Source organism: Staurois parvus, unplaced genomic scaffold (genome assembly GCF_062004578.1).
Source record: "Staurois parvus isolate SC_StPar_1 unplaced genomic scaffold, SC_StPar_1.0 ptg001008l, whole genome shotgun sequence".
NCBI lineage: Eukaryota > Metazoa > Chordata > Amphibia > Anura > Ranidae > Staurois > Staurois parvus.
This window is the reverse complement of record NW_028318804.1, coordinates 549,898-576,637: the sequence shown is the minus strand read 5'-3', so window position 1 is coordinate 576,637 and position 26,740 is coordinate 549,898. Positions and strand designations below refer to the sequence as shown.

Sequence of the window (26,740 nt, the reverse complement as noted above, 5' to 3'; positions counted from 1 at the left end):
AAGTGTGAAAGCTGAAAATTGTCCTGTGCAGGAAGGGGGTATAAGTGCCCTGTAGGCGAGGGGTTAATTGATAAAAGCCCACTGACGTCGCCCAGGCAGTTGCAGACAAGGACTTTGCAGGTTCTCGCAGTAACCAATGAAATCCTGAGACCGTTTGCTCTGGTCCTGCGGAGGATTTCTCTGTATTTTAGGACCCTGCAGCTGCGCATGGAAAGCCTGCAAGCCCTAATCCCCGCCCACAGGGCTAAGTGACAGGTGGTGGCCCCGCCCACAGGGCTGCCTGCTTGCAGGAGCTGTCAACTTGCAGACTTTGGCTAAGCACTTGGCTGCTGGAAGAAGGGACTGCGGGCTGCTCTGCGTGGTGGAGGAGTTGGGATCCTGGAGGGATTCAGTACAGGGACAATGAGGAGGGCTCTGGATCTGCGGCTGGGATAGGTGCTGAGGGGGAATTACCTGGGAACCCAAAAAGGAATCCGCACACTGATGAGCGAGCGACTCCGCAAGTGCCGCCTGCACGCCGCTGTCCTGCCAACCACTTTGTGAGTACGTCTCCCTGCTCTGCGACCCTACACACCAACGCATGGCTGCCAGATGGGATCCCCAGGGGTTCCCAGAGCTGTCCCAGAAAGTTTTAAGCCCCTTGGGGTCAGCCTAGATTGTCAACCAGAATAAAAGTCTGATTTTTAGGTCCTTTTTTCAGTTTTAAACGTAAAATAACTTGCTGTAATCTTTATATATTTTTGGTGGAAGCAGAACAAAAATATTAGCTAAAGGGGGGGGGTTGGGGGGAAATTTTGTTTTATTTTATGTAATAAAAAATTATAAGAAAATGGCCTTTGCAGCATAAAGCTGTTAAAATAAATAAACACATACATTATATATATATATATATATATTTTTGGTTTTTTTACAGCTGCTAAAATAAACAAATAATATAAATATAATTTGTTTATTTTAGCAGCTGTAAAAATAGATTAAAATAAAAATATATTAAAATGTAATATATTTATTTTTACAGCTGCTGAAATAAACAAATTATATATATACTATAATTTTTTATGGGTTTTTTTTTTTTTTTAGCAGCTGTACGCTGTAAAGGCAATTATTTTTATAATTTTTGGTGTGTGTCTATGTATGTGTATATATGTGTGTGTGTGTATATATATATATATATATATATATATATATATATATATATATATATATATATATATATATAATGTGTGTGTGTGTGTGTGTGATTATATATATATATATATATATATATATATATATATATATATATATATATATATATATATATATATATATATATATATATATAAAAATTTTTTTTTTTTTTTAATATAACTTTTTTATTTTTACAGCTGCTAAAATAAACAAATTTTATATATATATTAATAAACTATAATTTTTTTTTTTGCAGCTGTATGCTGCAAAGGCAATGATTTTTATAATTTTTTTATTACGTTTAAAAAAAAATTAATTGTATTTTGCTGCTGCAGATCTCCTGCAGCCACTTTACATCCACTTCATGTCTATGTGGGGCCCCCCCCAGCAAAGGTTGCATGGCATTTATTAGGGTGTGTTTCCTGATGGTGACAGCCACAGACCATACCTGTGTAATGTGGGAATGTGTTGAAGCAGCCACTTTTAGTTTCCATATGAAAGCTATGAGACGGGGTGACTACATAGGCACATGATTGGGAGACAGGAACAGAGCGTTGTCACCCAGGTGTCTGAGCAAGGACTGTTTATGGCAGGATACCCTGAGATTATTTTAATGAAAGTAGCAGATTTAAATACATGGAAAATTACTTTTCCTGTATGACATTTCTCTGGGGGGGGAAGGGGTTGGGGGGATTCCCAGTGATGACAATGAGGGGGGGTTCCAATGATAATGAGCAGGGGGGTCCTAAACAATGGGGGGGTCCCAATGATAATGAGCGAGGGGTCCTGATGATGGGGGGGGGGGGTTCCCCAATGATGACAACAAGGAGGGGTTCCCCAGTGATGACGACATGCTTGTATAATGTGTGTTGAACTGGCAATTCATAGTCTCCATGAAACCCATATAAGAGGGTGACAACCAAGGCACACAATTGGGAGACAGGGATAGAATGTTGTCACCCTATAAAGCAGGCGTCTGAGCTAGGATCTTTCTGGTCGGATCACCAGGGATTATTGTAATGAAAGTAGCAGATTTAAATGCATTTAAAATGACTTTTGGCTGTATTGGCATTTCTCAGAGTGTGTTTCCTGATGGTGACAACAGTAGACCATACTTGTGTAATGTGTGTTGAGACAGCCACTTGTAGTCTCCATATGAAACCTGTGAGGCAGGGTGACAACATAGGCATACAATTGATAGACAGGGACAAAGTGTTGTCACCTTTCAAAAGCAGGTGTCTGCGCTAGGACCGTTATGGCAAGATCACCCGCTATTACTTTTAATGTAGCAGATTTAAATACATTGAAAATACCTGGATGTATGGCCACCTGTAGTTTCCATCTGAAGTCCCTCTGACAGGGTGACAACATAGGTACACAGTTGGGAAACCGGGACAGAGCGTTGTCACTCCGTAATAGCAGGTGCCTGAGCAAGGACCCTTCTGGCAGGATCACCAGGGATTATTTTAATGAAAATAGCAGGTCTAAATTCATTGCAAAATGACTGCTTAGCATTTCTGGGGAGTGAGTTTCCTGATGGTGACAACAGTGGACAATGGCTGTGTAATGTGTGTAGAAATGGTCACTTGTAGTCTCCATCGGTAGCCTGGGTGACAACGTAGTCACAAGATTGGGAGAAGGGTACAGAGCGTTGTCACTATATAAAACAAGGTGCATGAAAGAGGACCTCTATGACAAGATAACCAGGGATTATTTTAATAAAGAAGATTTAAATACATTGAAATTGGCTTCAGCTGCATGGCATTTCTCAGGGCGAGTTTCCAAATGGTGACAACAGTGAACCATGTCTGCGTAAACTGTGTAAGAAATGGTCACTTGTAGTCTTTGTCTGAAGTCTGGGTGACAACGTAAGCATGAAATTGGGAAAAGGTTGCAGAGTGTTTGTCACCTTATAACAGGATGTGCTTGAACAAGGACCGTTTATGGCAGGATCACCAGGGATTACTTTTTCTGAAAGTAGCAGATTTAAATACATTGAACTGGGCTTCGGCTGCATGGCATTTCTCAGGGTGGGTTTCCTAATGGTGACAACAGTGGACCATACCTGTGTTGAAATGGCCACTGGTAGTCTCCTTCTGAAGCCCGAGTAACAGGGTGACAATAGAGGCATACAACTGGGAAACAGAGGTAGAGTGTTGTTGCCCTGTAAAAAGCAGGTAATGCATGCTGAAATGGTCACTTGTAGATGCCATCTGAAGCACAGGTGACAACAAGCTCAAAACTGGGAAAAGGGTGCAGAATGTTGTCACCTTATAATAGGATGTGCCTGAACGAGGACCTTTTATGGCAGGATCAGCAGGGATTTTTTTTCTGAAAGTAGCGGATTTAAATACATTGAACTGTGCTTCGGCTGCATGGCATTTCTCAGGGTGGGTTTCCTAATGGTGACAACAGCGGACCATACCTGTGTTGAAATGGCCACTGGTAGTCTCCTTCTGAAGCCCGAGTAACGGTGACAATAGAGGCATACAACTGGGAAACAGAGGTAGAGTGTTGTTGCCCTGTAAAAAGCAGGTAATGCATGCTGAAATGGTTACTTGTAGTTGCCATCTGAAGCCCAGGTGACATGTGCTCAAAATTGGGAAAAGGATGCACAGTGTTGTCACCTTTATAACAGGAAGTGCCTGAACAAGGACCTTTTTTATATGGCAGGATCACCATAGATTAATTTATTGAATGCAGCACTGAATACACTGAAAATGATTTTGTCTGCATGGCATTTTTCAGGGCGAGTTTCCTAATGATGACAGCAGTGAACCATGTGTGTGTAAAGTGTGTAGAAATGGTCAGTTGTAGTCTTTGTCTGAAGTCTGGGTGACAACATAAGCATGACATTGGGAATAGGGTGCAGAGCGTTGTCACCTTTATAACAGGAAGTGCCTGAACAAGGACCTATTATATGGCAGGATCACCAGGGATTATTTTATTGAATGTAGCACTGAATACACTGAAATTGATTTTGTCTGCATGGCATTTCTCAAGGTGAGTTTCCTAATGATGACAACAGTGAACCATGTCTGTGTAAAGTGTGTAGAAATGGTCACTTGTAGTCTTGGTCAGAAGTCTGGGTGACAACATAAACCTGAAATTGGGAAAAGGGTGCACAGTGTTGTCACCTTTATAACAGGAAGTGCCTGAACAAGGACCTTTTTTATATGGCAGGATCACCAGGGATTATTTTAATGAAAGTAGCAGATACATTGAAAATAACTGGCTGTATGTTTCCTGATAGTCACGGTCCAGTGTGACCATCTATTGGATGTTGAAACAACCACTTGTAGTCTCCATCTGCAGATTGTATGACAGGGTGACAACGTAGGCAAAGTAAACTGAGTGTTGTCACCCTATAAAGTAGGTGGCTGAACAAGGACTTTTACCCTAGGTTCATACTTATGCCGATTTTGGTGTGTTTTCCAGTTGGCAGAAACACACTACAGTCCGTGTCACATGATTTCCTATGGATCTAGTTCACATCTGTGCATTTTGAGATGATTTCTTTTTGCATTTTGAGATGATGATTTTTCCTTTTTTAATAAAGGATCAGGGACTTTTTTCCTGCAGTAAATTGCTTTTTTTCATGCAATGGAACCGAACCAAAAATTAAAATGTTGCGTTTTGCATTTTTTTTTTTTTTTTTGCTAATAGGAAAGTATGACAGTTCTGTTCATGTAGTGCGACTTTTCTGCAACTTTGGATGGATGCGACTTGGATGCAACTTTGATGTGACTTTACACTCTCATCAAAATCGCATCAAAGTCAGTATTTTCCTATTGGCAACCCCCCCCCCAAAAAAAAAAAAAATGCGTCAAAAACAAAAAGTGTGTTGGTAAACTCACTGTGAAATTGCACAATCGGCAATCTGCACTGATGTGAACCTTGCCTTATGGTAGGATCTGGGCAGAGGCGGACTGACAACTCATGGGGCCCCCAGGCAATAGGGGATCATGGGGCCCCTGTGTCCTTGCCCAAACTCAAAAAAGCCTATGAAAAAGGTACCAGGGGCATCTCATGGGGCCCCTACTGACCCCGGGCCCTTGGGCAATAGGGGATCATGGGGCCCCTGTGTCCTTGCCCAAACTCAAAAAAAGCCTATGAAAAAGGTACCAGGGGCATCTCATGGGGCCCCCTACTGACCCCAGGCCCTCGGGCAGTGCCCGAGTTTCCAAATGGTCAGTCCGCCCCTGGATCCGGGTGTCATTTTACTGACAGCTGCAGATTTAAATACATTGAAAATTACGTTTGGAAATGACATTAAAACGTCTTTGAGATTCTAGTGATTGGGTTTACATCTACTTTAAGATCTTTCAGCCATGTTTTTTAAAGGGCCAATCCACCCAAATCTGAGATTTCATTTATGGCTCTAGGGGACTCCGCACGGGATCGGCGTCACTGTTGCAGCTGCATTATGAAATGAATGAAAGGTGGGCAGCAGAGTAACTAAATGGTTAGCACTTCCGCCTGGCAGTACTCGGGTCGTTGGTTCAAATCCCAACCACGGCACCACCTGCCTGGAGTTTGCATGTTCTCCCTGTGCGGGTTTCCTCAGGGGACTCCGGTTTCCTCCTACACTCCAAAGACATGCTGGTAGGTGAAGTGCTGTCTAAATTGTCCCTAGTATGTGTATGTATGAAGGTAAGTTAGGGACCTTAGATTGTACACCCCTTGAGGGTTTAGAGACTGATGTGAATGTACAATATATATGTAAAGCGCGGTGAAAATTGATGGCGCTATATAAGTACCTGAAATAAATAAGGTTGCAATGAGAGGAGTGAGACCACACGTGATGGTTGGATGTGGTCAGTGTCGGATCTCCTGGTTGAATCTGGCAGACAATTTAACTGGTCACCTTGTATTGGATTGGGGTAGAGTGGATGTTACAAATACATCACCATTTCCTGGCCAAATGCAGACAATGTTGCAGTTCTCCTATGTAAACCTCATTCTTGATTTTCTGTATATTGATTGCCCCGATAAATCGCTGGATCGGTTGCCATGCCTGAAAAGTTTGTCTGGAGCTCTCAGTTGCCTGAATCGCCTTTTCACTTGAAATCCCATAAACTCCACCTGTCGCTGTCTGGCATTTTAAATGAATAAGGCTCCATTCACACCTGTGCAGTTTGTGTTTTCTCTGTTTTTGCAGTTCGTTTTGTGTAATTTTTTTTTTCCCTACACACGTTTTTGTATGCGTTTTTTTTTTTTTTTTACTTTTTTTTTTTTTTTTTGTTCAGCTCTTTTATTTATTTTTTTAATTTAGATATTTATTCATTTTAAAATTATAGCAATACAAAAAAAAATCCAAAATGGAAATACAACATAACAAAATTCTCATAAAACCACTTATTGCATATCATTTTTCTCCCCATAACCCCCTTCCCTCAACCCACCCTCCGCCCCACCCCTCTTCAATGAACCCCTGACATCTATCTGATCGACTTATATCTCACATCCTCTGGATACAAATTTTTAAAAGTAAGAAAGACAAATTACTATATATTTTTCTTTTTTTATACTTAATTACAAAGTAACTTCTTTCACCTTTACCTTAAACTCCTCCCACTTCATCTAATATGCCTCTATCCTATCTTCCTGTATATAATATAGTTTCTCCAATCTAGCAATCTGGTCCACTCTATTCATCCAATCCTCTTCCCTCGGTGCCTCAACTTTGCGCCAAAACCTGGGAAACTTTTGCTGCATTTAAGTAGCACCATATACCCAGATCTTTATATTTATTCACTGATATTTTTGTGATATGAAAAAGACAAGTTACTCCTTTCTCCAATATACTTGTATTTTTGAACATTCCCATCATATGTGGTACATCGTGCCCAACCCTCCACACCCTCGCCAACACCAAGGTTGTTTCTCCCCACTCATCTTGTGCTCTACATTTATTTATTTTTTTAAAGTAGGTATTTTTTTTTTTTTTTTGCTGGGCAGAATAAAAATGCAAAAACACACTACCACGCATTTCAGCAAATTCTCCATTGAACTCTGTTGTAGCAAAAATGCTGCTTTTTTGCTTTGAAAAAAGTCCCTGACCCTTTCCAAACATGCAGCAGCTCAAAAAAGCATCGACGTGAACATGTCCCATAGGAAACCTTGTTAAATGGACTGTAATGCGTTTCTGAAAAAAAAGCACTAAAAGAAAAAACCCATTGGTGTTAATGGAGCCTTAACCAAAGAACAGTGTCCAAGAACAACCAATCAGAATTCAGTACAAATGTTACTGCAGTAGATTGATTTTGTTTTTGATGGCTGGATTCAAAAGGGTCATTACATTTAGTCCTCATGCACACTGGACTTTTTTACAGCGGCTGCTTTTGGCGTTTTTTTTTTTTTTTTTCTACAGCCAGTAAACCCCCCAGCATGTTATCCTATGTGTCCATGTACACATAGGCTTTAATCAGCATTTTTTTGGGTGGAGAAAAAACTCAGGACTAGTGGGTTTCTAGAGGAGTTTTTTAGCTGTAAAAACGCTCTAACTCAGCTAAATGTGGCAAACTGGCGTTTTTGGATGTGGTGTGTGGCTTTTTTTTAAAAAAATGTTTTGTTTAGAAAAAAAATGCTGAAAAACTCGCGTTTAACGTGACTTTACACAGCTAACGCTACCAGCGGTATTGAAACTCCCCGTGTGCATGGAGGCTTATTGATGACTCTGCAATTTCTTACTGAATAAAGCTGCATGAATTGCTGGTCCTTGTAGTTCTACACGAGCGAGGAATCCACACGTTGTCTCAAATTGTGGGCTCTGGAATCTTTATAGGATTGCTGTGCAGTTTGCTAAATTATCATTGCATTATGGAATAGTCTGCCTATACATGGTTTGACCAAATCTGTCTGTACGGCCAAAGGTATGTGAACACCTGACTGTTACTTCTACTGTATGGCCACGCCTATATGAACACCTGGCTGTTACTTCTACTGTATGGCCATGCCTTTGTGAACGCCTGACTGTTACTTCTACTGTATGTGAACACCTGGCTGTTCTACTGTATAGCACACTTATGTGAACACCTGACTGTAACTTCTACTGTATGTCCATGCCTATGTGAACTCCTGACTGTCACTTCTACTGTATGTCCACGCCTATGTGAACACCTGGCGGTTCTACTGTATGTGAACTCCTGACTTTTGCTTCTACTGTATGTCCACGCCTATGTGAACACCTGACTGTCAGTTCTACTGTATGTGAACACCTGTCTGTTCTACTGTATGTCCACGCCTATATGAACACCTGGCTGTTACTTCTACTGTATGTCCACGCCTATATGAACACCTGGCTGTTACTTCTACTGTATGGCTACGCCTATGTGAACACCTGACTGTTACTTCTACTGTATGGCTACGCCTATGTGAACACCTGACTGTTACTACTACTGTATGGCCACGCCTATGTGAACACCTGACTGTTACTACTACTGTATGGCCACGCCTACGTGAACACCTGACTGTTACTACTACTGTATGGCCACGCCTATGTGAACACCTGACTGTTACTTCTACTGTATGGCCAAACGTGTGTGAACACCTGACACCTTCTACTCTATGGCCCCTTGTATGTGGACACCTGATAGTTGCACCTACTATATGGCCGAACATCTATATTGACAACTGACCATTACACCTACTTTATGGTCACAAGTATGTGGACACCTGATCGTTACTCCTACTTTATGTGAACACTTGACTGTCACACCTACCATATGGCCAAATGTTGGTTCTGGTTGTTACACCTAATATATGGCCACACATATGTGGACACCTGACCATTTCTCTTACTATATGGATAAACGTATATGGGCACTTGACCTTTACGTCTACTGAATAGCCAAACACGTGGACACTTGACACTTACACCTACTATGTGGCCAGGCCTATGTGGATATCTGACCCTTGCACCTACTATATAGCCAAATGTATGTGGACACCTGACTATTACACCTGTGCCCTTGTGTATAAAGCCAGCTTCATAAAGACATGGTTTGATGAGTTTGGTGTGGAGGAACTTGAGTGGCCTTCACAGAGCTTTGTTCTCCTCCATACTGAATACCTTTTGGGATAAAATGGAACTCCAATTGAGAGACAGGTTGTCTCATCCCATCATCATTACCTGACCTCACCAAAGATCTTTTGACTTGATAGGTACAAATTCCCCGGTCACACTCAAATCTTGTGGAAAACCTTCCCAGATGAGTGGAGACTGTTATAGCTGCAAAGGGAGGTTGACTTCATATTAATGATTTTGGAATGGGATGTCCAACAAGCTCATATATCCGTGATGAACACAAACCTTTGGCCTTCTAGGGCTTACAACACGATTTTTGGATATACATATGAACATTTTACTGTACATAATCATATATCAGAGCATCTATTTACCACAAACCGTCTTGGGGAAGGAGGGCGTGCAACCATTTGCGCTCAGAACATATACTGCTTCTTCTTCTTCTTCTTGCAGCTTGGTAGTCCTGCACAATGGTTGTGAATTTGACAAGAACAGTCCCAAACTGTTGTTTTAGGAGTCCATTTCATTTATTGATAACAGGAAGTTTCAAAGATAGCCATCCTCTTTCAGGAGTCAACAATCCCCCCCCCCCCCCCTTCATCCGGGCTAGAAACATTTAATTAAGCTTCCTATTGGACTCTATCCAAAAACTCCTGGAAAGTGTTCCAGATGTGTTGGAGTTCTTTGCATACTTAGATTTCTCAGCTATGGAGGCCATTGCACCTCGGAGGGCCTCTGTATTGTGGTAGAGCTGATGAGGTTAAAGTGTTACTAATCCCTGGACCCTGCATTCACTATATCCGCTCTCCCCGGACCCTGCATTCACTATATCCGCTCTCCCCGGACCCTGCATTCACTATATCCGCTCTCCCCGGACCCTGCATTCACTATATCCGCTCTCCCCGGACCCTGCATTCACTATATCCGCTCTCCCCGGACCCTGCATTCACTATATCCGCTCTCCCCGGACCCCGCATTCCTTATATCCGCTCTCCCCGGACCCCGCATTCCTTATATCCGCTCTCCCCGGACCCTGCATTCCTTATATCCGCTCTCCCCGGACCCTGCATTCCTTATATCCGCTCTCCCCGGACCCTGCATTCCTTATATCCGCTCTCCCCGGACCCTGCATTCCTTATATCTTCTCTCCCCGGACCCCGCAGTCCCTATATCCGGTCTCCCCCGGACCCCGCAGTCCCTATATCCGGTCTCCCCCGGACCCCGCAGTCCCTATATCCGGTCTCCCCCGGACCCCGCAGTCCCTATATCCGGTCTCCCCCGGACCCCGCAGTCCCTATATCCGGTCTCCCCCGGACCCCGCAGTCCCTATATCCGGTCTCCCCCGGACCCCGCAGTCCCTATATCCGGTCTCCCCCGGACCCCGCAGTCCCTATATCCGGTCTCCCCCGGACCCCGCAGTCCCTATATCCGGTCTCCCCCGGACCCCGCAGTCCCTATATCCGGTCTCCCCCGGACCCCGCAGTCCCTATATCCGGTCTCCCCCGGACCCCGCAGTCCCTATATCCGGTCTCCCCCGGACCCCGCAGTCCCTAAATCTGGTCTCCCACAGTACACAGAACATGGAAATGCAATTATTTTAGTAAATATAAACTGATAAATATCTTTTCTCATCAGCAGTATATAGCAGTCTTGTGACCTTTGACAGTGTCCAGCAGAGCACTGGTTAAAACTTGTAGGAGGCGGTTTCATACTGCTATAGGAGGATGCAGAACCCCTGAACTCTGTCTTGGCAGTGCTGATTGGCCCTGTGCTGATCACATACACTTTCCCAAGAGAAAAAAAAACTCTCTAGCAATACACACCAAACTGAGCATGTGCAGAGTGACTCCACACAATATGTCTTATCAGGAGGTAAGAGGGGGGGCACTGGAAGAAGGGGAGGATTAGAGAAGACAGGATCAAACAGCCTTTTTACACAATGCAGAGGATTAACCCCTTAGGTTCCACAGTGAGTATAACCAGCATGCTTTACTGCATATACAGACTGATTGTACTGTTGTGGGTTTAGTAACACTTTAAGCCTTCAAGTCCAACCAACACCCAGTCATTGACGGAATAGAGGTTTTGAGCCCAGCGCCTTACATCGATTTTAAACTGGACTGCCCAATGGTTGTGTCATACTGATCTTATCTTGCTGCATGTCTACCAGACAGGGATTGTCTGAACACTTTTTATGTTTTCTGCGATCTCTGATGTAACATTTCTCCTGGTAGTCCTAGACCCCTGTGACCCTCCTGCCTGGGCTTAACTGCTGTCATGTGCAGAAATGTTTTTACATTCAAAATAACAATGTGGTCTTGTTTGTTTTTAAGATTTTTTTGGATTTTAACCTGTTGCCTTCCAGAGGATTTACCCCCCCCCCCCCTTCCTGACCAGGCCATTTTTTTGCAGTGTGGCGCTGCATTACTTTAACTGACAATTGCGCGGTCATGCGCCGCTGCACCCAAATTTTTTTTCCATAAGTGAAGCTTTCTTTCGATGGTATTCAATCACCCATTGCAGTTTAACCATTGGACGCCTGGCCTATGGCCAAATGGCGTCCGCAAAAATGCATTACCTTTCCGGGAGGCCGCCATTTTTTATTTTTTTTTGTTCCCTAACATGCAGAGATATGAACCTAGCCTAAAAAAGTGATTCACTGCACATCATTTTTCAGAGGTTGGTAGACACTGAGCCCTTTAAAACTGCCCTTTTGTCTATATGGTTGTACTACACCACCACTCATGCAGCGACTCGCTATCCAGAGCCTAGAGGCCTAAGGCTAGGTTATGTTTGATCTCTTTCTGCAGTGCTTTTTGCGATGCGTTTTGCGTTTTTTGCACATGCGTATCCATTGAAGTCTATAGAACCAAAAAACGCTAATTTTTGCGGTTTAAATCTGTTAACATCCATTTGTTTTAACGGAAAAAAACCCTATTTTTCTTTTGTTAAAAAAACAGGAATGGATGTAAACGGACACAAAATGGATGAAAAACGGATGTAAATTGAATCCGTTTTTTTTTTCTTGGGGAAAAAACGTAACTTAACTGATGGTGAAAAAAAAGGAACGCCCGTGTGAAAAGGGGCCTAATGCAGGCCATATACATGTCGAATTCCGAACAAATTTCCTTTCAAAATCTTTTCAAAGAATTTTTGTTCAAATTTGGCATCATTGGTGGGCCACAGAAAACAGCCGATTCTCATGCGACCTTCGAATATGATTGATCGGGCATGTTGGAAATGAAAACGAACAAATTTCTAATAGATGATGGAAGAATCGTGTGAGAAATGTAAACGAAAAAGAAAGGAGCGTGAGCTGTGACCTGGAAAGAAACGAAAATTCTTGGCCACGAAAATTCTTTTCTATAGTAATGTGAAATTGTTTGGTCAAATTTTGAAAAATGAAAGGTGGCACCCAGGGGCAGACTGACAACTGATGGGGCCCCCCGGGCAATAGGGGACCATGGGGCCCCTGTGTCCTTGCCCACACTCAAACCACACCCAAAAAAAGCCTATGGAAAGGTACCAGGGGCATCTCATGGGGCCCCCTACTGACCCCGGCCCCTCGGGCAGTGCCCGAGTTCCCAAATGATCAGTCCGCCCCTGCTGGCACAATCGGATTACAAAACGCACAAAGTTTCTGATTCTTCTAACGGAAATTTATTCGGAATTCGACCCGTGTATGGCCTGCATAACTCTCGCCTGAACTTTAGCCGCCCAGGCTTGATTCCCCGGAACTTGGTTGTGTTCCCTGCCGTCGCTCGTTTTGGACTTTGTTAATTTGTAATGCGTGTCGTTAGCTGAGCATTTCCTGGGTTGTGCAATGAGCTGCAGGTTACTGATCGCCTAACGGCTACAAAATGGGAAGCAGCAGGTGTACGTCTCTGCAGGACAGGCCGGTATGGAAATTCTACCTATAGATTGCTTCATAGGACTCCTGGGTGGGGGGACTCCGGTCAAACATTAATTTTCTATCATGCAGAAGGAACGGCTCACACGCTCACATTTTCTTACTCTTTTTTTTTTTTTTTTCCTTCTTGCTTCTCTGTAACGCTAGGGTCAGAGTTGTGAATGCACACAAAATCGCACTTGTTCCTGCAATGCATAACAAAAGACATCCCCTTTGCAGGTGAGCAACTGTGCCTTTAATTCCTATTGGCACCCCAGTTTTTAATGGCACCCCAATGCACCTGTACCAGAATGCATGGTAAGAAAGTGCCGTACATTATGGTGCTGCGTAGTTAACCTCCCTGGAGGGGTAAAGTTTCAGTATCAGGGGCGGACTGACCATTCGAGCACTCGGGCACTGCCTGAGGGTCTGGGGTCAGTAGAGAGCCCCATGAAATGCCCCTGGTACTTTTTTTTTTTTTTTTTTTTTTTTTTTTTATGGGCTTTTTGGGTGTGCTTTGAATGTGGGCAAGGACACAGGAGCCCCATGATCCCCTATTGCCCAGGGGCCCTATGAGTTGTCAATCCACCCCTGTTCAGTACCACAAGCGGTAGCCCCGAGCTACACTCGGGAATATATCTCCTAGATTGTAAGCTCGAAAGAGCAGGGCCCTCGAACCCCTCATGTTTTGTTACTGTATTGTCACATGTTCTGTCCCCCACTATGTAATGTACAGCGCTGAGCAAACCTTCTGGCGCTATATAAATACTGTATAATAATAATATACGGCAGCGTTGCTCTGGGATCTCTTCTTCACTTACCTTGTCCTGCGCTTCCGCAATGTCCCTCCTGCAGTGTCCCTGCCAACGTCCTCCAGCCAATGCCGGCATCTGTCTTCCGGGTTCCGTTCCCTATGACGTTGGGATGTACGGGGGACGGAACTGGCGGGAAATTTAAAAATGTGAAAAAGTGACATTCACTAAATACACTAAAATCACATAGTATAACATTCCTGTATCAAACCATTTCACATACATTTTGTCCCGAGTGCTTTGTCCGGCGCCCTGCCTGCATTTTGAATGTTCTTTCTGCCTGGAAACTGAGAAACGTCCATGGCGTCCAAAAAGCGTCCCTTTAGGTCAAAAGCGGTTTTAGACCGGCTAGAGAACAGCGATAGTAAATCAGAACCACTTGCAGAATTGAGTGATAATAATTCGTGGGGGAAATTCCTCATCAGACACTGAAAACGATTCTGTGACTTTGCTCAGTGATGTGCGAACTTGGCGCTATATTTCAAATTTCAGTGTTTTTGGTTTGATTGTATTATTGAATTAAATTTATTATTATTATATTATTATTGTATTATTTTTTATGATTATTTATTATATTATAGTTTATGATTTTGTGTTTCAAATTTTATCATACCCGGGATGTTTACTAGACTCTTGTTCGGACAGATTTCAGTGAGTTATTCCTAAAAATTACAGCCTACAATAAAAAAAACTATATATTTCCATGCAAAACAATGTACCGCTTTGAGCACAGAAATATAGACATAATCAGACCACTAGGGAGGCAACAAAAAAAATAAAGCTTGCACTTCTTTAATGCGACTTTCATGCACGGGGCTGTCCATTGGGATGAATGGACTGTTCCAAATGCGACGCACGAAAATGCGCCTGTGCTGTCACGCCTGCAGAAGTGTGAACAGAGCCTTCTAATCCCCAGTGGCTTCTTCTACCTTTTTGTTCATCTTAATGTTTGTCTCTAGCCAAAACTCGTTTTTGGGTGGAATGGGCAAAGGTTAGAACTTTCTAAAGGTTTTTCATACCTCCCTCTGACACCAATGATGTTCTTCCAACAGACCCCAATGATGGTGCGCTATTCCTCCCACTGATACCAATCGTAGGGCACTGTTCCTCCCACTGATACCAATGATGGGACACTATTCCTCCCACTGATACCAATGATGGGACACTATTCCTCCCACTAATACCAATGATGGGACACTATTCCTCCCACTGATACCAATGATTATTATTATTATTATTATACAGTATTTATAAAGCGCCAATAGTTCGCTCAGCGCTGTACATTACAAAGGGGGACAGAACATGTGACAGAACAATACCAATACAATGCAAAACATGAGGGGATCGAGGGCCCTGCTCTTTCAAGCTTACAATCTAGGAGGGAGGGGATGGTGGCACAGGAGGAGATAGCTGTGGGGGATGGAGTGGTAGGAAGAGTGGAGGAGGTCGGCAGGTTAGCAGGGGGTGGGGTAGGCTTCCCTGAAGAGATGGGTTTTCAGGGTGCGCCTAAAGGAGAGGAGAGTAGGTGATAATCTGATGGGTTGGGGCAGGGAGTTCCAGAGGATGGGTGACACCCTGGAGAAGTCCTGGAGGCGGGCATGGGAGGAGGAGACCAGGGAACTAGAGAGAAGGAGGTCTTGTGAGGAGCGGAGTGTGCGTGTTGGGCGGTACTTGGATATTAGGTCAGTGATGTAGTTCGGGGCAGTATGGTGGACAGCTTTGTACGTCAGCGTTAGGATTTTGAATTTGATCCGTTGCGCAATCGGAAGCCAGTGGAGGGATTGGCAGAGGGGGGTGGCGGAAACGGAGCGGTTGGAAAGGTGAATGAGTCTGGCAGCCGTATTCAGGATGGACTGAAGCGGGGATAGCCAGCGGCGAGGCAGGCCAGTGAGGAGGGAGTTGCAGTAGTCGAGTCGCGATATGATGAGGGAGTGAATGAGCTCTTTAGTGGTTTCTGGAGTTAGGAACGTGCGGATTTTGGCGATGTTGCGGAGGTGGAGTCTGCACGAGTTTGTTAAAGAGTGGACTTGGGGCTGGAAGGATAGGTTGGAGTCCAAAATGACACCAAGTACTCTGGCCTGCGGGGCGGGTTGATGGTGGCGTTGTTGGACATGATGGAGAAGTCAATGGGGGGTGGTGTCCGGGCTGGAGGGAAGACAAGAAACTCTGTTTTGGAGAGGTTCAGTTTAAGGAAGTGGAGCGACATCCAGTCTGATATGTCGCTCAACAGGTGTGTGATTCGGGCGGAGACCGAGGGGGTGAGGTGGGGGGTTGAGAGATAGATTTGTGTGTCGTCGGCATAGAGGTGGTAGTTGAAGCCGTGAGAGTGTATGAGTTGGCCAAGGGAGGAGGTGTAGAGAAGAGAAGGGGCCCGAGAACAGAGCCTTGAGGGACCCCAACAGAGAGGGGGAGTGAGAGGGAGGTGGTGGCATTATAGGTAACGCTGAAAGAGCGTTGTGACAGGTAGGATGAGAGCCAGGAGAGAGCAGAATCTCTGAGGCCGAGGGAGTGTAGTTTTTTGAGGAGGAGGGGGTGGTCGACTGTGTCAAAGGCCGCAGAGAGGTCAAGGAGTAGGAGCACTGAATAGTGGCCATTAGCTTTGGCGGTTAGCAGGTCGTTGGAGAGTTTGAGTAAGGCAGTTTCGGTGGAGTGTAGGGGACGGATGCCGGACTGTAGGGGATCGAGGAGGTTGTTGTCGTTGAGGTGAGAGCATAGGCGGGCATAGACTAGGCGCTCGAGGAGTTTAGATGTAAATGGGAGGAGGGAGATGGGTCTGAGGTTATTGGGGTCCAGGGAGGGCTTTTTAAGTATGGGGGTGATGTGTGCATGTTTCAGAGGGGAAGGGAAAGTGCCGGAGGAGAGGGAGAGATTGAAGATGTGGGTGAGGGAGCGTAGGATGGAGGGGGAGGGAGGTTGTAGGAGTTGTGTGGGGATAGGGTCAAGGGGGCAGGTGGTGAGGCGGGCATCAGAGAGGATCTTGGAGACTTCTTCGATGGTAGTAAGGTCAAAGGTGCGGAGTGTTGGGGGAGCTTCAGTATGAGGAATGTAGGGTGGGGAGGGAGAGGAGGTCAGAGCAGTGGTGGGGCCGTGGGAGAGGGGTGTAGAGGGGGTAGCTGAGTGAGGGGGAAGGGGGTTGGAGGGAGTTTGAGCAGCGACGAAGTCCCTGTGGGTTATGTCGAGGGGGAGGGGGGATGAGGGGGTAGCTGTGTGAGAGGGGACGGGTTGAGAAGGCGTGTGAGTTGCGGCAATGTCCTTGCGAATTGTGTCAATCTTGTTTTTGAAGTGATTGGCAATCTCAAGGGCAGTGAGTGAGGTGCTGGGTGGAGGTGGGGGTGGCGAGAGTAGAGAGTTGAAGGTGGAGAAGAGTCGGCGAGGGTTGGAGGAGAGGGCCTTGATGAGGGTCAGGAAGTAGGCTTGTTTGGCAGTATGGAGGGAGGAGGTGTAGGTGTGGAAGGCAGATTTGTATCGGGTGAAGGCTTGTTGGGATTTGGTTTTGCGCCATAGTCGCTCCAGGGCACGACTGTGTCGTTTGAGGGTTTTGGTGTGATCAGTCTGCCAGGGCTGGAGCGGTCGGGGTCTGATGTTGCGTGTGGTTAAAGGCGCTAGTGAGTCAAGGGCTGTTGACAGCGCATTGTTTTAGGCGGTCATAGCCAAGTCGGGGCAGGACAGGGGGAGGATGCGGTCATGGAGTTGATCAACTGCGGAGTGGAGGGAGGCAGGGTTAAGGTTGCGGAGGTTACGGCTGGTAGTAGTGTGACATTTGGAAGGGTAGGCATTGGAGGATGAGGAGATAGAGAAAGTAATCAGGTTGTGGTCAGAGAGAGGGAAGGGGGTGTTAGTGAGGTTGTGGGGAGCGCAGCGGTTGGAGAAGACAAGATCAAGGATATTCCCGTCGGAGTGGGTGGTGGATTGTATGCACTGTGCAAGTGCAAAGGAGGAGGTTAAGTGGAGGAGACGGGCTGTGTCCGGGTTGTCGAGGTTGACAGGGATGTTGAAATCCCCAAGGATGATAGTGGGTAGCTCAGAGGAGAGGAAGAAGGGTAGCCAGGAGGAGAAGTCTTCCAGGAAGCGGGGTATGGATCCAGGAGGCCGGTATATCACAGCAATCTTCAGGGGGGTTGGGGAGAATAGTCGGACGCAGTGGGCCTCGAAGGAGGAGAAGGATAGGGAGGGGGGGTTTGGGAGGACTCGGAAGGTGCTCAGCGGTGACAGGAGCAGGCCAACCCCACCACCTTTACGACCGTTGGGCCTGGGTGAGTGGGTCCAGGTGAGACCGCCGTAGGAGAGTGCAGCAGGGGAGGTAGAGTCAGTGGGCTGGATCCAGGTTTCCGTAATCGCCAGGAGGTTGAGGGAGCGGGAAACAAGGAGGTCGTGGATGGCGGTAAGCTTGTTGCACACCGATCGGGCGTTCAGGAGTGCACATGAAAACGGGGGGGAGGAATGATGGGGCACTATTCCTCCCACTGACACCAATGATGGGGCACTATTCCTCCCACTGACACCAATGATGGGGCACTATTCCTCCCACTGACACCAATGATGGGGCACTATTCCTCCCACTGACACCAATGATGGGGCACTATTCCTCCCACTGACACCAATGATGGGGCACTATTCCTCCCACTGATACCAATGATGGGGCACTATTCCTCCCACTGATACCAATGATGGGGCACTATTCCTCCCACTGATACCAATGATGGGGCACTATTCCTCCCACTGATACCAATGATGAGGCACTATTCCTCCCACTGATACCAATGATGGGGCACTATTCCTCCCACTGACACCAATGATGGGGCACTATTCCTCCCACTGATACCAATGATGGGGCACTATTCCTCCCACTGATACCAATGATGGGGCACTATTCCTCCCACTGATACCAATGATGGGGCACTATTCCTCCCACTGATACCAATGATGGGGCACTATTCCTCCCACTGATACCAATGATGGGGCACTATTCCTCCCACTGATACCAATGATGGGGCACTATTCCTCCCACTGATACCAATGATGGGGCACTATTTCTTCCACTGATACCAATGATGGGGCACTATTCCTCCCAATGATGGGGCACTATTCCTCCCAATGATGGGGCACTATTCCTCCCAATGATGGGGCACTATTCCTCCCAATGATGGGGCACTATTCCTCCCAATGATGGGGCACTGTTCCTCCCAATGATGGGGCACTGTTCCTCCCAATGATGGGGCACTGTTCCTCCCAATGATGGGGCACTATTCCTTCCACTGATACCAATGATGGGGCACTATTTCTTCCACTAATACCAATGATGGGACACTATTCCTCCCAATGATACCAATGATGGGGCACTGTTCCTCCCACTGACACCAATGATGGGGCACTGTTCCTCCCAATGATGGGGCACTGTTCCTCCCAGTGATGGGGCACTGTTCCTCCCAGTGATGGGGCACTGTTCCTCCCAATGATGGGGCACTGTTCCTCCCAATGATGGGGCACTGTTCCTCCCAATGATGGGGCACTGTTCCTCCCAATGATGGGGCACTGTTCCTCTCAATGATGGGGCACTGTTCCTCCCAATGACACCAATGATGGGGCACTGTTCCTCCCAATGACACCAATGATGGGGCACTGTTCCTCCAAATGATGGGGCACTGTTCCTCCCACTGATACCAGTCCTGGGGCACTATTCCTCCCACTGATACCAGTGATGGGACGGTATTCCTCCCACTGACACCAATGATGGGGCGCTGTTCCTCCCACTGACACCAACGATGGAGCACTGTTCCTCCCACTGTAGTATCTTACACTGACAGTGATTGACAGACAGTAATTGATTGCTAGGACTGCCCTTCATCCTAGCAACCAATCACCTGCTTGTTAACTTTGGGCAGCTCCCACCCTCCATCCAGAACTGTGTTGCCTCCCGCTGTCAGCTCTGTGAGGATGACTGTGAGACAGCCAGCGGGAAGAAAAGACTCCTAAATGACAGGACTGCATGGGTCCAGATTGGACAATGACTTGGTCCACATCCGGACCCCGATCCGATATTTAGTGATGCCTGGCTTATACTATAGGAAAAATGAGCCTCTAGTCAATTTATCACATAGGGATAAGGCAGGTCATACACTGTAGAACCAGCCATACATGAATCGAATATTGGCTGGTTCAGCACAGGGCTGGACGAATTTCAATCCATGTATGGGCACTTCTTTACAACCAGCCTGCTGGGTTTTTCCCGATCGATCAGTGACATCAGCTATAACCAGCAGTGCTGATCATTGTAATCTGACATCAGGGAAGGATCCCCACCGTCAGGACACAATAGTGCAGAGGGAGAATTCCCTTACCCACATCAAATGTGTGTGGATGGGGGAATCGGATCCTTTTTTGTTTGTATGGTTTTTTTTTTTTCTTTTTTCCTTCAATCCACTGATTGAATGAAGAAAATGAAGAATGTATGGGCTGTTTTAAGCTGGTCTTACACCTGTAAAATTTTTTTAGAAAATTTGCCATTTTCAGAACATTCGTTTGATAACGAATGTTAAAGAGGCCAGTATGAGAATTGGGTTCCACCAGCAAAAAAAAAAATCAAAGGACGAGGATGGAACATTTTTTGATGAATCTAATAGGAACGAACAAATGCTCTCAGCATAACTAGTCTTATGTGCAGGCACAAAGTTAATATGGAAGTATAACATTCATTCTATCAAAACTGAGACATTTACATGGTACTCCATTAACAGTGGTTCCAAACCAGTAGAGTTCATGATGGCACCATGGAATGGTCAGATGAGCGTTTTTACTGTTTCAAACTAAATTCTACAAGTGTCAAGTGTGACGTGAGGCCTGCATTAGATGTTCTCGTACAGCCTGTAGGCCGAAAGAGGAAAGTGAATCCACTCCACCTGTGGATGGAGGAATCTGCACTGCTGGCTGTTGTATTCAAGACAAATAGATTTGAGTCTCTGGACTTGGACCTTTTTGTTGGGCTTGAAGTCTAGACCACAATGTGCCGGCCCCCTCGAGGGGTGATGACCTCCCAAATTGAGGTTCTAATGAAATTGATCGAGCATAAGACAATCATCCTGAGTGTCCATAATTATTTATTGTAGATAACATTGTGCCAGCAAAGAGATAAATGATATCCAATGCGTTTCGGGGGGCTGGTCTACTCCCCTTCATCAGGGCTCAAGGAACAGTGCTCACCACCAAAGGTGGTGGTCTATGTCCGTTGTGAAAGACACGAACTGAAGATGTTCACGCTAAACCTTAGCTATTGTATTCAAGGGAAATTACGACTAAGTGCAGAGTCATGAGGCGGGGCTTCGCACTTCCACCTTCTATGCCAAGGCAGAAGTATCCCAATCTGACCCTAAAACCAGGACTGGGTTTTCCTATAATGTTCCTCCAGGCACCACTGCTTAGGGTGGGGGCATCCCTAAGCATTTGCAGTTACAAACAGAGGTCCACCTCCTGTCCACCTCTAGACATTTGTGCCTAGATTTAGAGGGTGTACTGCAAGGGATGTTGAGGAGTCACAAGGCTCCTTACAGTTCTTAAAACATTAAATCATTTATTCTTCCTTGTTTGCTGCCCCCTTCAGCTGAAAAGCGGTCCTGCATTTAAGGAGGACCTCATGTGGTTACGATTAGCAGGTAGTTTTTAGTAACATAACACAAAGGGTGGAAATTTTTGCTCAGGTGTGCAAATTGCAACAACAGCAATTTTATTGCTGCCTGTGTCCCCACTGTGGAGATTTAGATCTCCATTTGTCCTGGTGACCATTGTCACCAAGACAAAGTGAGGAGAGGGCAGCACAGTGGCTAAATGGTTAGCACTTCTGCCTGGCAGTACTAAGGTCGTTGGTTCAAATCCCAACCACAGTACCACCTGCCTGGAGTTTGCATGTTCTCCCTGTGCCTGCATGGGTTTACTCTGGGTTCTCCGGTTTCCTCCCACACTCCAAAGACATGCTGGTAGGTTAATTGGCTCCTGTCTAAATTGTCCCTAGTATGTGTATGTATGAATGTGAGTTAGGGACCTTAGATTGTATGACCCTTGAGGGTTAGGGACTGATGTGAATGTACAATATATATGTAGCCTATTGAAATGGCTGATTCCACCTGGCATTGTTAGCACCAGGGGCGGACTGACAACTCATGGTGCCCCTGGTCAATAGGAGATCATGGGGCCCCTGTGTCCTTGCCCAAACTCAAAGCCTATGAAAAAGGTACCAGGGGCATCTCATGGGGCCCCCTACTGACCCCGGGCCCTCGGGCAGCGCCCGAGTTTCCAAATGGTCAGTCCGCCCCTAGTTAGCACCTGGAAGATGCACCGCTTCATTATGTATGCATATTTTCAGTGCATTGCCTCTATTATACTTGTGCTGTTATATTGTATTGAGTGCTTATAAAAGTATTTATTAACATACATAGATATATCCTCTGCATATATTGCTCTTTGTACTTTAACTGTTTGCCAGGAGTTCAGCTTCAAAGTAAATCTACTATCCAATCCATTTTTTTTTCATGCTAAGTAATGTGTTTATTTATTATACATCCAGGTGTTTATTATCATACTCTCCCTGACAATTCCTTTACCCATGTTTCTCAACAAAAGGACAGGACAGCATCATCATCTTTTTTTTTTTTTTTTTTTTTTTCCCCAGGCATCAGAGTTATCTGCTTCCTGGGCTGAGATGTTAGCTGAAACGTGATATAAAAATGTAGTTTGAATGTAAAATATTTGTTTTTATTACATGCTGCTGTGTGTTATTTTATGTTGTGTGTTTTGTACAGCACCTTCTGCTTTTCTATAATGTACACCCACGTCTGCGTCTGATTTTTACAGATATGGCGATCTGCGATGCGTTGACCTTTTTTCTATGCAGGTCATACAGACATAACGTGCATGCTTTGGCTGTGATAAGTTTTGCAATTGTGGTATAAGTGGGTTTCCTGCAATTCTACTAATTTTATTTCTCATAAAAACTCTCTTAAACAGAAGTCCTGAACAGGAGATAACTCCTAGAAAAAAAAAAATGAACCTGTTTTCAAACACTTTTTACTGAGTACATCCCCCCCTATAGAAAAACCCCAAAATGTGTTCTTGTTTCTATCACTGTCCCTCATCTCATAGGTCAGCTGCACCCCAATTGTGACACCGTGAGATTATAGATATTTCTTTGCTCTGCTTCCTGATTCACAGATGATATCTGTGCAGGGGTGGACTGACCATTCGAGCACTCGGGCAATGCCCAAGGGCCCTGGGTCAGTAGGGGCCCCATGAGATGCCCCTGGTACCTTTTCATTGGCTTTTTCATAGGCTTTTTTGGGTGTGGGCAAGGACACAGGGGCCCCATGATCCCTTATTGCCTGGGGGCCCTGGGTCAGTAGGGGGCCCCATGTGATGCTCCTGGTACCTTTCATTGGCTTTTTCATAGGCTTTTGTGGGTGTGGGCAAGGACACAGGGGCCCCATGATCCCTTATTGCCTGGGGGCCCTGGGTCAGTAGGGGGCCCCATGTGATGCTCCTGGTACCTTTCATTGGCTTTTTCATAGGCTTTTGTGGGTGTGGCCAAGGACACAGGGGCCCCATGATCCCTTATTGCCTGGGGGCCCTGGGTCAGTAGGGGGCCCCATGTGATGCTCCTGGTACCTTTCATTGGCTTTTTCATAGGCTTTTTTGGGTGTGGGCAAGGACACAGGGGCCTCATGATCCCTTATTGCCTGGGGGCCCTGGGTCAGTAGGGGGCCCCATGTGATGCTCCTGGTACCTTTCATTGGCTTTTTCATAGGCTTTTGTGGGTGTGGGCAAGGACACAGGGGCCCCATGATCCCTTATTGCCTGGGGGCCCTGGGTCAGTAGGGGGCCCCATGTGATGCTCCTGGTACCTTTCATTGGCTTTTTCATAGGCTTTTTTGGGTGTGGACAAGGACACAGGGGCCCCATGATCCCTTATTGCCCGGGGGCCCCATGAGTTGTCAGTCCGCCCCTGTATCTGTGTCATACAAATATTTTTCCTAGTGTCGCATTTTAATATTTTTATAACAATTTAGTGCTAGGTGTGATTTGCAGAGTTTAGAGTGTTGTTCGATGTCGTTGTATACTTGCCTGGTTGGTGGTTGGCATCTCTCGTGTATTATTTTTTTTTATTTTTGGCGAGCCAAGTAATCCAGTCACTTCTTTGTTCTATTACTCTGACTTCAGTAATTGAACGGTTTAGATGTGAAAGAGTTTGATAGATTTCGGTTTGAGAAAGTTTTTATTAAACTTCAGAAGTTTTTATTAAAATTTTTACAAATTACAAAACAGTGGCTGGATACAACGATAACCAAGGACTTGGTGTGCAGACAGTACTAGCCAAAATCACATTGTAGTCTTTATAGAACATATACAGGTAAATGATTAGGGGACTTGAAAACCTAATCAGTTGATTGTCATCCATGTGTAAATGACCAACTTGACCCTAGTTGCCTCCCCAATGCATTGAACGATTAACAACCAATTTGACTTTTACCCAATTTTCAGACTTTAGTTATAAAACCAACCTGTTCAGATATAAAAGGCGCTCATAATATTCATAGATTGATTTAGCCAGCCATGTCTAAATGGCCAACTTGACTCCAGAGGCCTCATTTTATATAGAAGGGTTCCTGGAGGTCAACAACCTTTGGACATTCACCCAATTTTCAGACTTTGGTTACTAAACCCTCATGTTCAGATAGAACGTGGGTTAATATTATTCATGAATATACGCTCACTGGCCACTTTATTAGGCACAGCTTGCTAGTACCGGGTTGGATCCCCAGAACTGCCTTCAGAACTGCCTTATTTCTTTGTGGCATCGATTCAACAAGGTGTTGGAAACATTCCTCAGATTTTGGTCCAGGTTGATAAGATAGCATCACGCAGTTGCCGCATATTCTTCTGCTTCACATCCATGATGTTAATCTCCCATTCCACCACATCCCAAATGTATCTATTGGATTGAGATCTGGTGACTGTGGAGGACATTGGAGTGCAGTGAACTTATTGTCATGTTCAAGAAACCAGTCTGAGATGATTAGAGCTTTGTGACATGGTACATTATCCTGCTGGAAGTAGCCATTAGAAGATGGGGACATTGTAGTCAAAGGGATGGACATGGTCAGCAACAATACTCAGGTGGGCTGTGGCATTTTAAACAATGCTCAGTTGGTACTAAGGGGCCCAAAATATGCTGAGAAAATATCCTCAACACCTTTACACCACCACCACCAGCCTGAACCGTTGATACACAGCAGGATGGATCCACCACACCATGACACCACCAGCCTGAACCGTTGATACACACCAGGATGGATCCACCACACCATGACACCACCACCACCAGCCTGAACTATTGATACACAGCAGGATGGATCCATCACAGCATGACACCACCACCAGCCTGAACCGTTGATACACAGAAGGATGGATCCACCACACTATGACACCACCACCACCACCAACCTGAACCGTTGATACACACCAGGATGGATCTACCACACCATTACACCACCACCAGCCTGAGCCGTTGATGCACACCAGGATGGATCTACTACACCATGACACCATCACCACCAACCTGAACCGTTGATGCACACCAGGATGGATCCACCACACCATTACACCACCAGCCTGAACCGTTGATACACAGCAGGATGGATCCATGCCTTATTCATTCAAGGGGTTAATCTTATTCATTGATAGATTTAGTCAGCCATGTCTAAATGGCCAAGTTGACCCTACCGCCTCCGACCATTGAATGATTGCTGGAGGTCAACAGCCTTTTGGCCTACACCCCATTGTTGGTATTTTATATTGCAAGCCATGTGTCCTGAGGACAGGGGGCTCCATCTGGGCTGACAAGTTATTTGTTGGCTGGGAGGTAGAAAATCTCTGCTTCCTTCCATAATCCCCTCAGAAACGGCGTTGTGAACTTGGATCCTCACTCTTTTGCTCTACAGGTGTCCTGGCTGCATGTTTTGGATTCAGAAGCTCAACTTAGGCTGAGGTCAGAGGCCACCTTCAGCACCGACAACTCATTAGTAATTATTTAGCAATTAGAGACATTTTCCTGAGTGTGCCTAGGGAAGGTGGCCGCTCACACCGTGACCTTATCGTGCGTGCTAGAACCTAGCAAGGCAGCAGAGACTCCCTTTTGTGCTCAGAGCTGCGTAGCTGGCTGGAGGTGCCTGCCGTGGAATCTGGCTTGATCTGGCCCTGGAATGCCATCCCTAAGGGTGTATAAGCACAATATTACGTGTGTCTATGTTCAGCCAACATGGTAAATCTTCTCTCTAGCCAGATTAAACATAGAAACGTGAAAGGGTTTAATCTGCCTAATGAACAGGTCTTTTGTTTTAGCAAAGTCCAAGGCTCGGCCATGGGGTGCACAACAACAGGTATAGTGCCGTTAACAGAGACCAAATCTGATTAAAATGCATTCAGTCCAATTCGCTCCTCCGCATGACCCAACCGGCTGGTACAGTCAGCATTGATCTTTTTGACCCAAAAATGATTTGGATTGGCTGCTGCAGTCAACACAAATGTCCTTTTTTTTGTGTTTTTTTTTTTTGGTTTTTTTTTGGTTTTTTTTGTTTTTTTTCCAAGATTTTGTAAACATTTTTAGTAAATCTGCACAAACAACAAACCAACTTGGTCTATTCCTGCGTCATTGCATGTCACTATACCTCAGCATCTCTAATAAGATTTTGAACTTTTTGTTTTGATGAGCTGTAGGACGTCACTGAGGTTTTTGTATCCTTTATGTTGTGTGACTTTGTGGTTAGGGGAGTTCTCACCAGAAATGGTTTTGGCAAACAA

General features: G+C 45.5%; 1 protein-coding gene across 1 annotated transcript in view; it reads left to right on the top strand.

The window, feature by feature from the left end:
* Nucleotides 1-307: 307 nt before the first annotated feature.
* Nucleotides 308-26,740, top strand: part of GCGR (glucagon receptor) — a 96,678-nt gene continuing 70,245 nt past the window's right edge. Inside the window, exon 1 of the mRNA XM_089657515.1 lies at nt 308-539. The gene's annotated coding sequence lies outside the window, so the exon portion shown is untranslated. The remainder of the gene's footprint in view (nt 540-26,740) is intronic.